The sequence below is a fragment of the Aquarana catesbeiana genome, linkage group LG02 (genome assembly GCF_042186555.1).
Source record: "Aquarana catesbeiana isolate 2022-GZ linkage group LG02, ASM4218655v1, whole genome shotgun sequence".
Lineage (NCBI taxonomy): Eukaryota > Metazoa > Chordata > Amphibia > Anura > Ranidae > Aquarana > Aquarana catesbeiana.
The window spans coordinates 36,699,028-36,720,762 of NC_133325.1; the positions used below are offsets into that span (position 1 = coordinate 36,699,028).

General features: G+C 44.2%; 1 protein-coding gene across 2 annotated transcripts in view; it reads left to right on the forward strand.

Annotated features, from left to right (window-relative positions):
• Positions 1-21,735, forward strand: part of RAB6A (RAB6A, member RAS oncogene family) — a 68,765-nt gene that overhangs the window by 14,656 nt on the left and 32,374 nt on the right. The window lies entirely within an intron of this gene.

Genomic DNA, 21,735 nt, shown 5'->3' on the forward strand with positions numbered 1-21,735 from the left:
AAAAAGAAAAATTGTAAATAGAAAGTGGTATTAATTTAGCGCGCAATTGGCCACATGCATATATAGTCTTACCCCCCCCCCCCCCCTTTTTTTTTTTTTTTTTTTTTTTTTTTTATTCTTTCTTTACAGCCTTTACTTGAGGGTTTGCAAGCCCCTTTAATCATCTCCTATAGTACAATATTGGGGGTACAGTGTTGACAAAAATGACAGAGGAAGAGGGTACTTATTTCTGATGGTTTGTATTCTTATGTAGCCCTGATGTGCATCTTTACAGATGTACGGCACAGGTTTACACACGGAGAATACACAGAGATGCTGGTATGTGAAGTAGAAAAAAAATAACTTTGTTCTTCTTCTGTGGGTAAGCAGCAGAGCTAAAGGGTTGTTTTTCATTTTTTTGCCCACTGGGCACGTTCACACCCTTTCTGCCCAGGCCAATTTTAAGCTTTCAGCACTGAATGACAAGTGTGCGGTAATGCTACACTGTACCTAATATGAAGTTTTTTTTTTTTTTTTTTTTTTTTTTTTTTTTTTGAGACAAATAGAGCTTTTTTTATTTTGGTGGTATTTATTTAATCACCACTGGGGTATCCCTTTTTGTTTCGCCAAAAACAAAAAAAAAAAAAACATGGAAATTTTGGAAAAAATATAATTTTCTTTGTTGGAAAATTTCATTTTATCTTCACTGATGTACACTAATAAGGAGTCACTGATGGGCTGCACTGATAGGCTGCATTAATGAGGAGGCCCTGAATATCATTGTAAATGTGCCTGTCAGAATTTCCAGTGACCAGCTCTCCTTTCCTCACACTGTGACAGCACTGAGGAAAGCACTGCCGATAACTGACAAATTTGTTTACAGCATGATCAGCTGTGATTGGACACAGCTGATGACATCGTAAAGGGCTGCTGTGATTGGCCCTTTGCAATCGAGGTAAGGGAGCAGGGTTCTGGGAGGACGTCAGTAGATGCCCTTCCAGAAGAAGCTGACCGCGTTGTTGGCAACCAGCAGCCTGGTGCCCCCGGAACTGCATGCATGGTGCGTCAGCAATAGCCATTGCTATCGCTTGATAGTGGGCTGACAAAAGCCCAGGCGCCAGTTCGCAATTTCTAGTCACAATGGCAATCTGCCCCTGGGATTTGTGGAGCTCTACCTTTTAGTGTGATGGTCAGTGGGAAGAATTCTCCTTTAAGTTTGTGGTCTTTGTGAAGAATTCCCCCCTTTATAGATAAGCTAAAAAGGTCACTGGTGTCAGTGGTTACTCATCTGAAAGGCAGAAGTTGCTCATTGCTCAAGCATCCATTGGAGGATCCCCAGGGTTCCACAGGACTCTGATTGAGAGGCTGCTGTATATAGATCTTTTGTTGTTACTAGAAGGATCACCAGCAGGAGAAAGAAGGTGTTGATTCCCCTCTGAAGATCTTTATATCACTAGAGGGATTACCAACAGGAGGAAGGAGGTCCTCATTCCCATCTGAAGATCTTTATATCACTAAAGGGGTCACCAGCAGGAGGAAGGAGGACCTGATTCCTCTATATAGATCTTTATGACTAGAGGGATCACCGGCAGGAGGAAGGAGGACCTGATTTCTCTATATAGATCTTCTAGAGGGATCACCGGCAGGAGGACCTCATTCCTCTATGTAGATCTTTATTTATGACTAGAGGGATCACCAGCAGGAGGAATGCGGTTTTGATTCCTAATTTTAGATCTTTACTTAGACCTCTCATACAATTCTGTGTCCAGTTTGGGAGACCTCATTTACAAAAAGATATTTAGAAGATATAACGGACAGGATCATGATGGCTGCCAGGCAGTGATCATTTTCTGCAGCAGTTTAGCAGAGACATTCCCAATGATTTGCCCAGACCAGGTTTTCTATTTTCTTCCCATTATGAGAAGCTCGCAGTGTGCAGTGAAATCAGAGTAAGCCATTTCAGCGCAGGAGAGGAGCCTTTAAAACTGTACGAGACGGAAGGGAAGGATGGAATTCGGCTGTAAATGGTACAAAGCATGCGGTCAGTGTTTGCTTTTATTCGGCATAAGGTGGCATTGTGTTGCCAACTGACTTATCTGAGTTTCGGGACTCTTGGAATTCCAAGCAGCTAATGCAGAGATAAGGTTTCCTGGCTCTGAATTCAGCTGTTTTCCTGGAGGGATATGATCACTGGATAGTGAGCAAACAATCTCAGATTGCACTCACAGCGGGTCACCCCTCTCCCTTATTTACATTTTGTAGGCCTTTGCTGTGTCCATCTGTAATGCTGATTACTAGTTAATAAAGTTAGAAAAAAGTCCCCATCTTCAGGCTTGTTCCAAGTCGGTTTACAACTGAGAAATAAACACAGCTTTGCAATCATTATTATGTTGTTTATACATGTATTGTATATGTGTGTTTTTTGATGTTTAAGTTCAGCTTTAAGTGATGGAGTCACTAAGAGATTGTTTGGTGGTGCGTCTTCTATATAGGCATCTTTTTTTTTTATGTGGGATAAGGAATATTTCATAGAACCGTGCAATTACAACGCATGCACCAATCAGGAGAGATGCCTTTTTTACTCGCTGTCTGTACGCTGGGTGTTCTGCAATGCTCCATAGACCTTGGACCATCATCTGATCCAACTAAATATGGCCTTCGTCTAATACAGCCCTTCTCAGCCTGGGTTTTGTGACACCCTAGGGTTCCTCTGGAATTTGCTAGAGATTCCTTGAGTAGGGAGCAATTTCTGCCTCTCAGATCAATAACCCTTGACACAAATTAACAATCTTTTTAGCAATCTGTAAGGCGGAGGGAGTCTTTCCACTCACCAGTAATGTAAGGAGCATTCTGACCACCAAGATAGAAACATTTTACTTGGCTGGCCCCCTGGTGTCGGGAAGCCGGTCTTTGGCTGACCCCCTGGTGTCGGGAAGCCGGTCTTTGGCTGGCCCCCTGGTGTCGGGAAGCTGGTCTTTGGCTGGCCCCCAGGTGTCGGGAAGCTGGTCTTTGGCTGGCCCCCAGGTGTCGGGAAGCTGGTCTTTGGCTGGCCCCCAGGTGTCGGGAAGCTGGTCTTTGGCTGGCCCCCAGGTGTCGGGAAGCTGGTCTTTGGCTGGCCCCCAGGTGTCGGGAAGCTGGTCTTTGGCTGGCCCCCAGGTGTCGGGAAGCTGGTCTTTGGCTGGCCCCCAGGTGTCGGGAAGCTGGTCTTTGGCTGGCCCCCAGGTGTCGGGAAGCTGGTCTTTGGCTGGCCCCCAGGTGTCGGGAAGCTGGTCTTTGGCTGGCCCCCAGGTGTCGGGAAGCTGGTCTTTGGCTGGCCCCCAGGTGTCGGGAAGCTGGTCTTTGGCTGGCCCCCAGGTGTCGGGAAGCTGGTCTTTGGCTGGCCCCCAGGTGTCGGGAAGCTGGTCTTTGGCTGGCCCCCAGGTGCCGGGAAGCTGGTCTTTGGCTGGCCCCCAGGTGCCGGGAAGCCGGTCTTGGCTCATTTCTTAGCTGGCAAATATTAATTTCACTATTACTGACCTTCTTCTTCCTTTTTTTTTTTTTTTTTTTTTTTTTTTTTTTTGTATCTTACCTATTTATTATTCACTCCAAAACTGGCAATACATTATCCGATCGAAATTTGCTCAGTAGGTCACCCTTTCAGCCACCCCATCCCTCAATTGAAAAATAAGGTAGAAAATTGTCAGCCGTAAAGCTTCTGTATCCAATCAGATGCGGTTGCTGTTTGATTGGCGGTGTTGCTGCATTTTGACCAGCGGTGGGGCAGCTGTCATAATACAATAAGCACAGCAGGCGATTATTCTGTCCGTACTGTGAAGCGTGGATGGAGGAATCTGCTAGTAGTTTTTATCAGTGTATGGCCAGTTTTACATACCATGAAGTGAAGACCTGAAGGGTTCCTCTGTGTTAGAAAGGTTGGGAAAGGTGGATCCAATGTCTGGACACATTTATTAGATTGTAAATCTTCATCCGGTACATAAATCTCTGTAAATGGCTTGTTCCCCATTCCTAGCTCTAAAACAAAGTAAACGTCAAACTGTTCTCCCCGATCACAGTGTTGTACTTGGTTCTGGGTGGGATCTGTATAACATAACATTGGATGTCAGTGGTATATCTCTGATACGGCTAATGTCCCGACCTCTGTCAGGAACCAGCTCAGAAGAGGATGTCCCCACCCGGACGTTGACGGGCATCTCTAGCCCATGATTGCTCTATATATACTATAAAAAATTAGTCGATTTGTATTTTGGTTACACTGGAAAATGCATCTGTTGCAACTGTTTCACCAGACAGGAAGTGAGCAAATATCTGTAAAAAAAACAAAAAAAAAAAAACAGGAATGCAAAACTAGGAGAAAGGGGTGGGGGGAATCTTTTAGGTTAGGCATTTCCAAACAAAGGACCAGTTTATTGTCCTTTAGGGGGCCAGACTGTGGCCAGTGGGTGTAAACAACATGCTATCCCTGGTTTTAGTAGTGCCCCATTGTTGGTGCCGGGGGGGGGGGGTTAGTGCCTCATTGTTGGTGCCAGTGGGGGTGAGTAGTGCCCCATTGTTGGTGCCAGTGGGGCGAGTAGTACCCCATTGTTGGCGTCATATGGGGGGGGGGGGGTGGTACCTCATTATTCTTTATGAAAGACCACATTCAACCCGTGGGCTACAGTTTGGTGGCCACTGCTCTATGCCCCGTCATTGGCACCACTGGTGCCCCGTCGTTGGCATCTATGGGGGGGGGGCCTCATCATAAAGGACCACATCCAACCTGTGGGCCGCAGTTTGGAGGCCACTGCTTTATGGTTATCTTTTACCAAATTGTAGTGTTTGTACCGAGTATCTGAATTCTGGGCTGGCAGAATGTGAGATTGAAGCACCTCTCCACAAAAGAAAAGTCCAGATCTAAGTTTATCACAAAAGGATCAGGTAAAAAGGCGATCACAGCGCCAACTCTTAACGGGTCAGAAAAATGCCCCATTCCCTTACATCTATGGTCAGAGACGGGCCATGCACATTGGTGGTGAGTGGATACCTGCCTCTTGTACATTGGTGATCACTACAGAAGTGAATTGCATTACTTACATTAAGTAGTGGAAGTTGCCCCCCTACATTTGGTCGTTGTCGTAGGTGGGAGATCAATCTGTCATCAATCCCTGCTGAAGGAATCCTTAGAAACCTCCAGAGGAACCTGGTTGACAACGCCTGCTCTACTCTACTCTATTGAACAAACAAACATGTGGCGTTCCTCAGTCTCAAAGGGAAACTATTTTTAATGAATCCAGTCGGCTGTCTTTTAACCATTATGGCAGTTGTGATCGGGAGGTGTGGATGGCATACTGGATGACTATGTGCGTATTCACCGTCTGTCATGTATCTTTATATTGTGCTGCTGAGCTCCTTTGTCGATCCTCGTCTGTCTTGGTTACAGCCACACCAAATCCTAGTCTCACCTGCAGAGACTTGTTCAGGAGGATACGAGCTCCACCAAAGTCGCTGCTAATGTTGGGGTGTGTGTGTGGTGGTTTTTGTTTTTATTATTTTTAACCTCTTTCTGGAAACCAGGGCAAATCAAAAAAAAGTTGTGGATGAAAAAATGGATAAGCGCAGACCATCAATAATTATATCTGCGAGTCAGAGCAATCTATAGATCCAGGATTACAGGAAGCTGAAGTTGTATGCAGAATTTAAAGTAATTTTAAAGAATTTATTTTTTTTTTCTTTTTAAAATAACCAAACATGTAATACTTCCCTGCTTTGCCTTAGCCAGCCCCAACTCCGCGCCCCCCCGCGCCAGCCATGCATGCTGCTTGTGCCTGTGAGGACCCCAGACTGAGGTTGGGCCTCCACGAGTGACCCTCTCCCTATGTGCCCACAACCTCTGCTCCTTTCCCTCCCTGGATTCAGCACATGCTCCTGAGACCCTGCCTCTACAGACCCCCTAGGAGAGTTCATCCATCACCCAGACCCCCCCCCCCCCCCCCCACCTGTATCTGTGGGCCTTCAGGCGGCCATTCGTGAGTCCCTCAACCTTCCTGTCCTCTCTTTGCTGTAACCTATTGTCATTCCCTGGACTGGTAACCAGTGCTCTGCCATATTACTGCCCAGAGGACCAAAACTCTTGCTCTGCCCTGTTACCTACCGCCCTAAGGATTATTCCCTCTTGGTGTGCCTTACTGGCGCCCTGCAGACAGGTGTTTTTTTTTTTTCCTCCTCCCCTCGCTGTGCCACATTTCCTCTCCATGGATGCTTAAAGTGGAAGTCCATGCTGAAACTAAAATCCCTGCATCTATAGCCACCAACATTCCAACACTATCCAATCTAGCCCTGTAAAGAAAAAAAAAAAATCAGTATACATACCTTTTCTGCAGGTGATCCGACCCGATCTCCAGCAGCGGAAGCTCTGCTGAGTACATGTCTGACAACGGCTGTGAAATGAATGCGAAGTGACGTCACCCATAGACTTACTATGGGGCTTCCCTTGTCGGACGTGTCCCCTGCATCCGCCCACATGGCGAGGCTGCGGCTGACAGCTCAGTGTGGGATAAGAGCTTCCGCAGCTGGAATCGCCTGCAGAAAAGGTGTGTATACTGATGTGTGTGGTTGTGTGTGTCCCCCCCCCCCCCCCCTTACAGGGCTTGATAGGATAGTTTTAGAATGTTGGCTATAGATGCAGGGATTTTTAGTTTTAGCATTCCACTTTAACCCTTGCCATGCCATACTACCACTTTTTGAGGATTTGTTTCCCCTTGCCTGTGGACTGTTCTCGTTTGCTGTGCCATATTACTGCCCTCAGGATTGTTCTCCCTTGCTGTTCCTTTGTGTTGCCCTGTGGACCGCGTTTCCTTTGCTGTGCCATTAGTACCGCCCTTGAGGATCATCTCCCCTTGCTGTGCCATATCACCATTCCATCGCCTATTTATTTACCTGTTGCTGTGATACATTGTTGCCCTGTGGACTATTGTTCTGTATCCTATTGTCGCCCGCCCCCCTCCGTGTGCGTACTCTCTGCACACCTAGTCTGTCACACTGCTTGTTAAAGTATTACTAAACCCAGGAGCCTGCCTTCACTATATCGGGTTTCCCACAGTACACAGAACATGGAAGTGCAATTATTTTAGTAAATATAAACTGCCAAATACAGCAGTATATAGCAGTCTTGTGACTTGGATCAGTGTCTAGTTAAAGCTTGTAGGAGGAGTTTTCATTCTCCTGACTGTCCTATGAGCCTGCATGACCACTGACCCTCTGTCTGAAAAGCTCTCTAGCAAAACACACCTAACTGAGCATGTGCAGAGTGCCCCCAAGGCTCTGTTATATTGGGAGATGGATTGGGGTCTGTTAAAAGAAGGGGAAGATCAGAGAAGACAGGATCAAAATAGCCTTTTGGATTAACCCCTTAGATTCCACAGTGTATATGCAGTAAAGCATTCTTGTTATACTCAGACTGATTTTTACTGTTGTGGGTTTAGTTACACTTTAAGCGTATGCACATAGCCTTCCCACAGTTCTATATTTTAATGTGATTCTTTTGCTGTGCTCAGTACAGGGAACGTAAAGGTTTCCGTTACGCGTACAATTAAATAAAATGCAACGCCACGAGGAATGAAGTATTTATGAATTTTGTCATCTTTAACAGCGCATCTCCATTGTTCAGGGAAGCTGACAGTACGTCCTTGGTGGAGATGGGCAACATCGCCCTGTCAACCCATCATCTTAATTAGTTCCCATGTTTATTGGGGGGGTCTGGGCTCCTCCGCGGTGATGGACTGGATGCTCAGCATGGAGTTGGCGGTCCGGTACAGTGAGAAAAATGTGCATGGAATGTAGAAAAAGCCTTTTTGGGGGAATTCGAGAGATCTGCCTCTGGCAATCACAACCTAGAAGTTCAAACCAATTAAATTTGTAGCTGGAAGCAATGCACTCAGCAGGATGCAATTCATCCTCAGAACAAGAAATTCTTTCTCTCTCTCCCTTTACCTTCGCGGATGGGATAAGACAGAATGCGACACCACGAGATGAGAAGACTCCCATCTCTGTCTACGGAGGAGATGCTTTTACAAAAAGTTTATTCAGTTTTTCCTTTTACGTAGAAAAGCAGTTGAAAAACATCAACGTACAACCCAAGTTACAGAGAGTCAGACAATGGCATCTATAATATACAGTGGTAGTCTCCAAACTATGGCCCGGGGGCCAGATGCAGCCTTTCGCATGTATTTATCTGGCCCTTAGGGCACTATTTCATCCACTGAGGCCAATGAAGGGGGCACAAGTCTCCCCACTGACGCCAATGAAGGGGGCACAAGTCTCCCCACTGAGGCCAATGAAGGGGGCACAAGTCTCCCCACTGAGGCCAATGAAGGGGGCACAAGTCTCCCCACTGAGGCCAATGAAGGGGGCACAAGTCTCCCCACTGAGGCCATTGAAGGGGGCACAAGTCTCCCCACTGAGGCCACTGAGGGGGGGCACAAGTCTCCCCACTGAGGCCAACGAGGGGGGGCACAATTCCTCTCATTGACACCAAAGATGGGGCATTGTTTACTCCCACTAAAGGTCCCAGTCTGGTGTTCTGACAAAATTTCGAACCTGGCAGAACGAGCAACCCGCATCACTTCTGTTTTTCTTTAAACTTTAATGAATTGCAGATTTTCACAAATTGCTGTTTGGACACAACACCGGCAACTGAATACAGTCCGGTGCACGCTATTATGAGCGGAGAATGTTATTTCCGCCTCCGATGCTGCAACAACTTTGTCCTCTTTAGAGTCTTCCTGTACCGGACTGTATTCGGTAGCCGGTGTTGTGTCCAAACACCAATTCCTCTAAATCAGCAATTACGGATGGTTTAAAGAAAGCGGAAGTGACATGGTTCGATTTTCTGCTGAGTTTCCTATTTTGTCACGACAAAAACCCCTATAAAATCCAAAGGACAATAAACTGGCCCTTTTTGTTTAGAAAGTTTGGAGACTCCCTGAAATACAGCATAGCCCTACACAGGGTGACATCACAGCAGGATAACGGCTCAAGGACTTCCATGTCATCATGTTTATAGATCTGCAACCAAACATGATATATGATGGTGGAAAGGCATTTTTATTGTAATCTGGGATTCTAAATAATATAGCATTAGGCTGGAGTAAATTCTGCTGAGTATCTAGGAGCTGTGTCTGTTGGCCAAAAGAATTCAATTAGATTAGCTAAAGTGGAGGGAAAAGTAGTATGAAGAAAGGACAGGTAAAAGAGAAAAAAGAGGAGAGTGAGCAAGAGGTTTTTATTATTAACCACTTGAGCTCCGTAAGGTTTTACCCCATGGGTGCTCAACCTGTGGCCCTCCAGCTGTTGCGGAAGTCCCATGAGGCATTGGGCATTTTTTTTTTTTTTCCCGTGATATAAACCAAAAAAAACAAGGAACATTTTTGAAAAAAAAAATTATTTTTTTTTACCTTCTGCTATAAAACGTATTAAAAAAAAAAAAAAAAATCAAATTTCTTCATAGATTTAGGCCAAAATGTATTCTGCTTTGGCAAGAAAAAAAATCAATACTGTAAGTGTATATTGATTTGCGTGAAAGGTGTGTGTGTGTGTGTGTGTGTGTGTGTGTGTGTGTGTGTGTTTTTTTTTTTTTTTTTGTTTTGTTTTGTTCCCCCCATCTACAAACTATGGGATATGTACTAGAATTTTTTTATTTTTCTTATATACTAGTAATGGCAGTGATCGGCAACTTATAGTGGCACTGTGCTAGTGCAGTGGGCAATCTGACGCTGATGTTGGGGGGGACTGACTAACTGCCACTGACATCACCAGTGATATTATGCACTGTCACTGTACTAATGACATTGGCTGGGAAGGGTGTTAACATCTAGGGGCAAATAAGGGGTTAATTGTGTGCTGATTTTTACTACAGATCAATTTTGTTTCTTTTCCCTCCTTTTTAGGGAAAAGTAACAAAGCAATTGTTTCCTCTGTACAGAGCCCTGTGTTTGATTGTCGACACAGGGCTCTAGTCTGTGATTGTACACAGCCAATCAGCAGGTCCCGGCCATGAATCATTGGCCAAGATTTGCTTGACAGACTCCTGCTGTTTACAGTCACAGTGGAGTAGACGGGCAGGTCATGTGCGCCTGAAACTCAGAAACAGACAGCGACATATGGGTACGTTGCAATACCTGTAGGAGCCACCCTATCCCAGTATATGTACTGCGGCAGGTTGGTAAGCAGTTAATTTTATATTTCTTTAGTGCTTTTCCCCCTTTAGACCCAACACTCCTCTTCCTTTTTTTTTTTTTTTTTTTTTTTTTTTTTTTCTGCTGTTGGGTCGGATGGTACAGCAGCCATCTTGGACACGCTCAGTAGACTATCAAACTAGGGCCAGTTTTAGAGAGGCGCCAACTAACCTACCAGCATGTCTTTGGAGAGTGGGAGGAAACCTTAGTACCTGAAATAAATCCATGCCAGTACATGAACAACAGGCAAACTCCTTGAAAATGGTGTCCTGACCGGGACTCGAACTGCGGGACCCCAGTGCTGCAAGGCAGAAGTGTGAAACACTAAGCCATTGTGCTACCTGTTAGGTTGGGTTGAAAGCTAAGTGCACCTTTTTGCAAATATATAAAAAAAAAATTGAACCAACATTTGCAGAAAAAAATGCATTTATAAAATTGTTGCATATGAGCCTGCAAAGCTTTGCAACCGCGAGTAGTGGATCACGAGCGCAATGCACAGGCTCTTCCTTCAATGTCTGTACTGAGGTATGGATTTTCAGTTACAGAGCTGGAGGAAGTGTCAACCTGAGTCTCCATGTGAACATCATCTTCTGGTGGAATGTCACAATCTGGTAGATTCTCAATGTGAACGTCATCCTCTGATGGTACGTCACACACTGGTGGAATCTCAATGTGCATGTCATCCTTTGGTGGAATTTTGCGAGATCTATGTGAAAGCCAAACAGGCGAGGGAGAAGAGAAGGGTAAATATTGGTGGGCCATGTCTGGGGAGCTTGTTGTTTTGCCATCATGTTAGACTTTTGTTGGCCAGCATTTTATGATACTGACTTGGGGGGGGGGCGCTGCTTTAACCACTAGACATCCGCGCTATGGCCGAATGACGGCCACAGCGCGGACCTGCATTCCCGGGAGGCCGTCATATGACGGCCTCCCCTGTACACGCTCCCTGCAGGGCGCGCGCCGGGCGCGCTGTGATCACCGAGTCACTGAGACTCGGCTGATCACTGATCCGAGTAAGGGGCCGGTCCCGGCCCCTTACCATGTGATCAGCTGTCAGCCAATGACAGCTGATCACATGATGTAAACAGGAAGATCAGTAATTTGTTTTTTTGTTTTTTTTTTTGTTTTTTTTTACTCGCGCTGACAGCGCGAGTAGAGAAAAAAGCCGATCACCGGCTCAGATGTCAGGGACATCGGTCCCGAAGTGGAAGCACAACACATTCCTCAGTGCCACCTAACAGTGCCCACAAGTGCCACCTATCAATGCCCACAAGTGCCACCTGCCAGTGCTGCCCATCACTGCCACCCATCAGTGCCCATCACTGCCACCCATCAGTGCCGCCTCATCAACGTACATCAATGAAGGAGAAAAATTACCCGTTTAAAATTTTTTATAACAAAATATAAAAAAATAAATTAAAAAAAAAAAAAAAATCAGGATTTTAAATTTTTTTTAACAAAAAGTAAAAACCGCAGAGGTGATCAAATACCACCAAAAGAAAGCTCTATTCGTGGGAAAAAAATGATAAAAATATCATTTGGGTACAGCGTTGTATGACCGCGCAATTGTCATTTAAAATGCGTTAGTGCTGAAAGCTAAAAATTGGTCTGGATAGGAGGGGAGTTTAAGTGCCCTGTAAGCAAGTGGTTAATCTGCCATTAAAGGGACTACAATAGGAATCTTGAAAAATCTTTGCTTTTAAAATTTGGCTGCCGGGAGCAAAGACAACTCTCCAGTACTTCAAAGTATGGCAGGCATATGAATCGCGCCCCTTCCTCCCACATGACGGTGCTGGTGTTTGGTGATTGGCCCAGTGCTGTCACTGGGCGGAGAGTCCTCAGCCTTGTGTAAGCTTCAAGTCAGGATGTGCACCTTACCACTGTAGATTGGCTTACACTAGAGAAAGAAAGCTCACATTAATCTGGTTGATTTGAGTTCTGCCCGGTTTCACTCTGCTTTACTGCTTGTCAAGTCATGGTCTCTTCCTGTGTAAAGACCCATCCTGTCCCATAAGCCGTTCATACCCAGGTTTAATAGATGTCGGTCTTGATTGTGTTAGGATGTACAGCCATTCTCTGCAGAGACTGACACAGAGCCTTTTTAACATGTAAGCAAATAGGCCAAAGCCGAATGAATAATTAATGCTGGGAGCAGCAGAGTGTAATGTGGCGGTATGCGTTCATCCACAGGCAGCCTCATGTATTATACATACGTTCCTGCACTCTCCGCTTACTTGTTTGTTTATTTCCAGAGAGCCACCCCCTCCCCTTCTAATATTATTCCTAAAGGGAATCTACCATAGCTGTAAAGGTTTTTAGATACAGCTGTATGTGCGATCAGCTTACTGTAAATGTAATCGAAAATCTAGGAGCCCGCCTCAAAAAGGAGGCCCCGACAGTGCATTTTATAGATGGGGAGGTAAGGGCTAGATCAGTGATTAACTTAAATATCACAGCCTCCGACACTTGAGGGCCATGCAGTAGCAGTACATTTTCACACCTCATCGCCCAAAAATGTTGATTCTGCTGCATTTTATGCAATGCACTCTGCAGAAGTTGGAGTAAAATAACCCCCAACATTGGGGTCAGTGACTGCAATAATAACCCCCAACATTGGGGTCAGCGACTGCAATAATAACCCCCAACATTGGGGTCAGCGACTGCAATAATAACCCCCAACATTGGGGTCAGCGACTGCAATAATAACCCCCAGCATTGGGGTCAGTGACTGCAATATTAACCCCCAGCATTGGGGTCAGTGACTGCAATAATAACCCCCAGCATTGGGGTCAGTGACTGCAATAATAACCCCCAGCATTGGGGTCAGTGACTGCAATAATAACCCCCAGCGTTGGGGGTCAGCGGCTGCAGTAATAACCCCCAGCGTTGGGGGTCAGCGGCTGCAGTAATGACCCCCAGCATTGGGGTCAGCGACTGCAATAATAATCCCCAACATTGGGGTCAGTGGCTGCAGTGATAACCCCCAGCATTGGGGTCAGCAGATGCAGAAATGGCCTCCAAAATTGAGGGGTCAGTGGGTGCAAAAATTTAGTGCCAAATGCTGGAACACAGAGCACATTCCAGCGCCCAGCCACTCTCTGCCATCCTGCTTTCTGTATGGTGCCCAATGTAGGTGATTTGTTGGGCGCTGGGTGTATTCCAGCTAGTAAATGAGGTGGACTCCATCTATCTTTCTTCAGCTTCTAATGCACATTATGAGAGGCTCACAGTGTGCAGTGAAATCGCCCATCTCAGTCCAGGAGAGGAGTCAGTACAACTGTCCAAGACTAGAGGGAATGCTGGATTCCTGCAATTTCCATTAGTAGCTCACCGAATTATATTGCTTGCCTGGAGTTGCTGATTTTAATTACACTTGCCCTAATAAACTTGTATCTAGCGGCTGAGCCGTATCCCTGCAATCTACACACTTCCCAGTCTTTTACCAGCAGATTACAGATGTGCTTCCAAAATCTCATGACTCCATATATACTGCCTTCCTCTGCAAAGACTAATGACTTCTCAGTAATTCTTATTTTAGCCTCATCTGTGTGATTATCTCATTTATATTAACAGTCAGATCCTAGAAAACCTAGACCCGGCTCCCGAGACACTAACATGACAGATATAAATGTCTCCCCTCCCCCCTCCTCCGCCATTCCTGTGTGATCTGTCAGCCATTATAAGAGCGCTATATATTTCCCATCCGCTCAGAGAGGAGAACGCTCATGTCACAGACACCCAGCCCACTGATGGCGGAGAAGCCCATAAAGCCAAACTGCTGCCTTTTTCTTTAAGTTTTTTTGCACAGTTGTACCGACTCCTCCTCTCCTGTACATAAATCGCTTCCTCTGATCTCACTGCACACTGTGAGCTTCTCACAATGTGCACTAGAAGCTGCAGAAAGTCAAATAGACCAAGTAGAAAAAAAAAAAAAAAAAACTGCCCACCAAAATCTGTCCAACATGTTTATTGAAAGACTGCCACCAGGATTATAACGGACCAAAAGTCAAATAGAGCCCGCCTCGTTTCCTGGCCCATTCCACCCCAATCCAACTCCTTTTTCCTTCTTTGGATTTCAGTTATTCTTCCTATCATGGGGGGGTTTCAGCATCGCATGTAGGCGTTTATATAGGGCGGTCTGCATGTAAATGCTCTGCTGCTTCTCCTTTCACTACGAAGTCGCTAGCCGGGAGCAAGTTCAGGGTGACCTGGGATCAGAGGAATCCAATGCTGGCCATCGGGCAGAGGGCATTTTGTGGCAGAAAAGTACTGCGGGGGAGTGCTCTGGATTGACAGTAAATATTGTAAATTAGATTTTTTTTTCTTTTAGCTTTTACATGGGCTATTCAAATAATAAAAAAAAAATTATTATTAAATTATAAATACAATATCCTATCTCTCTATCCTATCTATCTATCTATCTCTATCATCTCTATCTCTATCTCTATCATCTCTATCTCTATCTCTATCATCTCTATCATCTCTATCTCTATCTCTATCAATGCAGCTAAACTCACTTTTTGCAATTCATCAAATTGTCCATGTGTTTCCACCTGGCAATTAGGACCTCTGGGAACTTCAGCTCAATCGCTCTGACACAAGAACATCTGGCCACTCTCTGGCTTTCTGAAATCCTATATACACCAAAATTCCTGGAAGTTCCGCCATTAACCACTTTGTTGACATCTGATTCCTTTATTGGAGAAAAGACTGATTTTCTTACTTTTATCCCCCCCCCAATCCCTGCAGCTATTATGACCACCATTGATGGTGGGGCTCTAGTTCCCAGTATACAGCACCCACTGCCATTCTTTACCACTACTGGAACAATTTGTTTACTCCCTGCATACATGGTAAAACATTCAATTTTTTTTTTTTTGCCATGAAATGACTAATTTTATATATAATTTTTGAAGGCAGAGGCCCTGTAAAATAAAATGGTGTCAATTGCAATTTTTTTGTATAGCATGATATTTATGCAACGGTTTATTAAAAGCATATTTCTAGAAAAAAAAAAAAGTACAATAAAATATATTTTAGCACATACAAAAACAATATAATAGACATTTTGTTGGTAAAATTAAAAAAGATGGGGTTGCGTTGAGTGAATAGATACTAAACCTAGTAAGGTGTGTGGGTTTTTTTTTTTCCTTCATGCATTAGAGCTGCATAATTAATCGTTAAAAAATCGTGATCTCGATTCAACCCCCCTGACAATCTCTATTGTAGTTTGCCGATTCTTTCATATAACAAGTGGAGAGACTTATCTGCTCACTCAGCTGTCAAAAGAAAACATCCAGGCAGTCTGGCAAGTTTTTAACATGAAACATTGTAACTAACTCTTCCTTCTTAGATCAAAGGGATAAACTTCTGTGTGAAAAAAAAAAAAAAAATCCAGGCAGTCTGCCAAGTTTTTAAACAATGTGTAAATGCAGGAAGTTTAACCACTTAAAGTCTAAATCTTTTTCTGACACTTGTTTCTTAGGTTAAAAACAATATTTTTTTGCTAGAAAATTACTTGGAACCCCCAAATATATATATATATATATATATATATATATATATATATATATATATATATATATATATATATATATATATATATAATTTATATTTTTTTTGGGGGGGGGTGCTAACTTTGTTTAATTTTTTTTTTTTTTTCCCAAAAAAATTGCGTTTGAAAGACCGCTGGGCAAATACAGTGCGTCATAAAATATTGCAGGAACAGGAGAGTCTGCGAAGCACAACGGGCAGCAACCTGCAGGACCAGTAGGGGGAGCTACCTTCTGGGTACTGTAAAAAGTGATGAGGTGGTTCTACAGCCACTCGGATCACTTTAACATGAGAGCCAATCGCCGACTGGAAAACAAAAAAAAATCCAGACTCAACCGTGAGCTTGTTTTTATTCCCCTAAATTTCAGGACATTTTTAAAGATGCCTTTTGTAAACCATGGGATTAAAGGAGAACTCAAGACCAAAAACTTTTTATCCCTTTTTAGATTTAAAGTGGTTGGAAACCTCAGACATGAAATATGAACAAAGCAAATCCCTCTATAGTGTGTACTTGTCTCAAGAGCACGAAGTGTCATTTCTGTCTGCTGCTTTATTCCTCTGCTATCAGCAGGAATCACTTCTGACAAGTTTTCCTGACACCAAGAGAAAAAAAAGGTGACGGGAGGGATCTCCAGCACACAGCCTGTGATTGACAGCCTCAGCTCTTTTCCTGTGTGGAGGGTGTGTGTCTCTTCCCTCCAACCAGCGTGTATCATTTTAGCTTCCCGCCCCCTGTTTTCTGTCAGCTCGGGTAAGCTTTATAAATTGTGGACTTTGAACAGATGTAAAGAAGACTTCTGAATAAACGGGTACAACCTATGTAGGAGGATTTGTTTCATCTCTGTGTATCACCTGAGGACAGTCGCTTCACTGGGTATATGTAGGGGTTTACAACTACTTTAACCGCCTCTAACCTGTGCTATAGCCGAAAGATGGCTACAGCGTGGGCTCACATTACTAAGAGGGCGTCTGTGGACGTCCTCCTGTGACCGCGCCCCCTGCGGCGCACTTCGGCATGGATCTGTGATCGGGGTGAAGAGCAAGACCCAGAGGCTCTTAACCATGTGTGTCCAATCACAGCTGATCAGTATAAACTGTATTTGCCAGTTATTGGCAAACTTCACTCAGACAGTGGGTGATGAGAGGAGAGCTGATAACTGGCAAATCTACACAGGGGGCATCTACACTGATAATCAGGGCACTGATGATCAGTATCCTGATCATCAGTGCAGCTCCAACAGTGCCCATCAGTGCTGCCTGTCAATGCCACCCATCAGTGCCACATTTGAGTGCAACCTCATCAGTGCCTTGCAAAAGTATTCACCCCCCTTGGCATTTTTCGTGTTTTGTTGCTTCACAACCTGGAATTAACATGGATTGTTTAAGGATTTGCATCATTTAATATACAGAACATGCCCACAACTTTGAAGGGGGGTGTGTGTGTGTGTGTGTGTGTGTGTGTGTGCGCAAAACAACAAATAGGACAAAATAACAGAGTCAATGTGCATAACTATTCACCCCCCTAAAGTCAATACTTTGTAGAGCCACCTTTTGCAGCTATCACAGCTCCAAGTCGCTTTGGATAAGTCTCCTATGAGCTTGTCACATCTTACCACTGGGATTTGTGCCCATTCCTCCTTGCAAAACTGCACCAGCTCCTTCAAGTTGGATGGTTTGCGCTTTGGAGTCTGACCACAGATTTTCTATTGGATTGAGGTCTGGGCTTTGACTAGGCCATTCCAACACATTTACATGTTTTCCCTTAAACCACTCAAGTGTTGCTTTAGCAGTGTGTTTGGGGTCATTGTCCTGCTGGAAGGTGAACCTCCGTCCTAGCCTCAAATCGCACACAGAGTGCTACAGGTTTTGCGCAAGAATATCCCTGTATTTAGCACCATCCATCTTTCCCTCAACTCTGACCAGTTTCCCAGTCCCGACTGCTGAAAAACATCCCCACAGCATGATGTGCCACCACCATGTTTCACGGTGGGGATGGTGTTCTTTGGGTGATGTGATGTGTTGAGTTTGTGCCAGACATAGCGTTTTCTTTGATGGCCAAAAAGTTCAATTTTAGTCTCATCAGACCAGAGCACCTTCCTCCATACATTTTGGGAGTCTCCCACATGCCTTTTTGCAAACTCAAAACGTGCCATTTTGTTTTTTGCTGAAAGTAATGGCTTTCTTCTGGCCACTCTGCCATAAAGCCTAACTCTATGGAGCATACGGCTTATTTTCATCCTATGTACAGATACTCCAGTCTCTGCTGTGGAACTCTGCAGCTCCTCCAGGGTTACCTTAGGTCTCTGTGCTCCTCTCTGATTAATGCCCCCCTTGCCCGGTCCGTGAGTTTTGGTGTGCGGCCGTCTCTTGGCAGGTTTGCTGTTGTGCCATGTTCTTTCCATTTGGTTATGATAGATTTGATGGTGCTCCTAGGGATCATCAAAGATTTGGATATTTTTTTTATAACCTAACCCTGACTTGTACTTCTCAACAACATTGTCCCTTACTTGTTTGGAGAGTTCCTTGATCCCCATGGCAGTGTTTGGTTAGTGGTGCCTCTTGCTTAGGTGTTGCAGCCTCTGGGGCCTTTCAGAAAGGTGTGTATATGTAATGACAGATCATGTGACACTTAGATTGCACACAGGTGGACATCATTTCACTAATGATGTGATTTCTGAAGGTAATTGGTTGCACCAGAGCTTTTTATGGGCTTCATAACAACGGGGGTCAATACATACGCACATGCCAATTATCAGTTTTTTTTTATTTATTTCTTAAAAATAGAGATTTTTTATATATATATATATATATATATATATATATATATATATATATATATATATATATATATATATATATATATATATATATATATATATATATATATATATATATATATATAATTTCAAATTTTACTTCACCAACTTAGACTATTGTTCTGTTCCATCGCATGTAATTCAGATTAAAATAACATTGAGCTAAAGGCTGTATTGTAACAAAGTAGGTAAAAAGCCAAGGGGGTGAATACTTTTGCAAGGCACTATATCAGTGCAGCTTCATCAGTGCTCATCAGGGAAGGAGAAAAATTAATTTTCGTTTTTTGCTAAAAAAAAAAAAAAACTCCAGTGGTGATTAAATTACCACCAAAAGAAAGCTCCATCTGTTTGAAAAAAAAATTTTAAAAAATAATAAAAATTTTGGGTACAGCGTTGCATGACCGCGCAATTGTCATTCAAAGTGCGACAGAGCTGAAAATTGGCCTGGGCAGTCGGGGGGGGGGGGGGGGGGAGAAAGTGCCCAGTAGGCAAATGGTTAAATAAAATCCTCTATCTGGTTTGTCCTCCTCCCTGGTGGGGCGAGGATAGTGCTTGTGGTCTCTCTACGCACCTGCTGTGAGATGATCTGGGAGTTGTGAAGTAGATCAGCATCGTCCTGTATTGATCTGTCCACTTCCTGCCATGTTCTCTATGCACTTTGTCTTCCTTAATGGACTGGGAATGTAGCAGACCAAGCTATCACAGGCTGTTTGTTGTTGGTAATGAGCACAAAATGCCGGCGCTCTCCATGTTCCACGATGTACAGATTTATTTCATCATAGTGAGTACAGGATAAAAACCTGACACTGATGTATTTCCCCCTAGCCTTGCCTTAATTGTAGCCAAGTATGGAAGAGTCTCCCTATCTTTGTGTACCAATCACCAAACAAGGTGGACAATGGTGTTAATTTTGACTTTACATTTTAGTTTTGACAGTCTTTTGACTAAAATGTCATTTTAGTTTTTGGTCATTATTTAGTCGACTAAAAGTGTTAATTTTGGCTGCAAAAATATTATTGTCGTCATCGAAATTAACACTGGTGGGCAAAGCAAGGAAGATGTTAACAGAGTAACTGGATTACCACCGGGATCCAAAACAACACGTTATAAAAACTGCTACCGTGCACAATAGAAGGTGGACCTTTCATTCATCCACCCGTCCTCCATTCATAGCACGCTTTTTTTATTGCTTGAAGCCATAGTACAGCTTAGAGAAGGGAGGTATCACCGCTCCAGGAGGATCGACCGAATGTAAATCTCTTCACCAGAAGCCACAGGTGCAGGCAATGCAAATAGATAAATAGTAGATCTGGACAGCCGCACTCCGAATATGCCTTTTATTCAAAAACTACAAACAAAAATACTTGCCACAGCAGAACAAAAGAGCTAACGAGTTTCACCCTATATGTAGTGCTTAATCCTAGCTGATTAAGCACTACATATAGTGTGAAACGCGTTGGCTCTTTTGTTCTGCTGTGGCATGTATTTTTGTTTGTAGTTTTTGAATAAAAGGCATATCTATAGTACAGCTTCTATGAATGGAGAAGAGGAGCAGAAAGGGCGGCCATATTCAGCATTCTTGACGAGTACCTGTTACAGGTCCAGTATCTGTATGAGCCTCCAAAGCACCAGAATAACATGGCAGCAGGGATATTAGGAGACAGAGGGATGAAGATATCAACCAACACAGCAGCCACCAGCGCAAGGGGCTCTTCTCAATGTCAGTTCTTTCCTTTGTGCTGGGCCTGGCTGAGCTGGGGGTAGAGGGGTCCTGCTCCAGCTCTGAGGCCGGGATCCTCAATGCTTTCCGCTGACATTCACTCTGCTCTTCAATAGGACAGACACGTGGCTGAGCAAATTTACTTTCCTCACTGCGGTCACATCGACACCGTGTACCTTTCTGCCGCTCGCCAGGACCTACGCTGTCCGAACGCCTTCTGTTTATTCACAATCTTTGTGTTCTTCATACTGAATTACAGGATTACTACAACACTCTGCAGTCTTCATTTATATTCCATTCTAAAACACATGTATTTTGAATCCTCTTGAAGATAAAAGTAAAACTAGTTTTTAGCTATAAAATTTGCACGTGAGCAACTTGATGTAAATATCCGTATAGGCTTAGATGTATCTTCAGCCATATTATGTATACTATAATGAAAGGTCTGCTGCAAAGTATTTTACAAGTTTATTTTATTTTTATGGACTTGTCCTTGCACCCTGGCTGTCCTTGTAAAGGGATGCGCCTCTCCTCCCCTGGCACTCCTAGGGGATGCGCCTCTCCTACTACCCTGGCACTCCTTTTTTAGTTTTACTTGTCCACCCCCTCCTCCCCAACACACCTTTTTGTTATTTGACTTGTCCCTCCTAGTTAGCAGACCTGCCCCTTCTCCTCCCCTGGCACCCATTCTTAGCCAACCTGTCCCTCCTTTTCCCCTGGAACTCCTTGTTAACAGACCTGTCCCTCCTCTCCTAACACTCCTTGATAGCAGACCCATACTTCCTTCCTGTGGCACTCCTTGTTAGTGGGTCTAACCCTCTATCTTCCCTTGCACTCTCTCTTGGCCAACCTGTCCCTCCTTCTCCCCTAGCACTCCTTGGTTGCAGACTCCTACAGTCTTCCAGTGGTACTCTGTTAGCCAACCTCTCCCTCCTTCTCCCCTGACACACTTTATTAGTGAACCTGACCCTTTTTCTCCCCTGACACCCCTTGTTAGCAGATTTGTTTCTCCTTCCCCAAAGGCTCTCCTTGTTAGTGGACCCATCTATCCTTCCACCTCCCCATGTCTTTGCATTTCTTGACAGCCGGCCTGTCCCCCTTTTCCCCTGGTTTAACCAAAAAAAAAAATATATATATTGCCAGCACATCAATTCCTTTTTTAAAAGCTTCTTGCTTTGTGAGTTTGTTTGTTTGTTTGTTTGTTTGTTTGGTTTTTTTTTGTTTTTTTTTAGTGTATACTAATGAAGAAATTGGTGTGCTGGCGACATGTTTTCTTGGAGAACATGGTGCCATCCATTGGTTTGGTCTGGTATGGATGGGGATATCTCATGGATCCTTGCCACCTTTCCCTCTTTGTTCCCTGGCACTCCTTGTTAGTATACCCATCCCTACCAACCGCCTTTTAGAAGTTCTTGTTAGCTGCCCCATCTTCTCCCTCCTCTCCCAGAGCTCTTTGTTA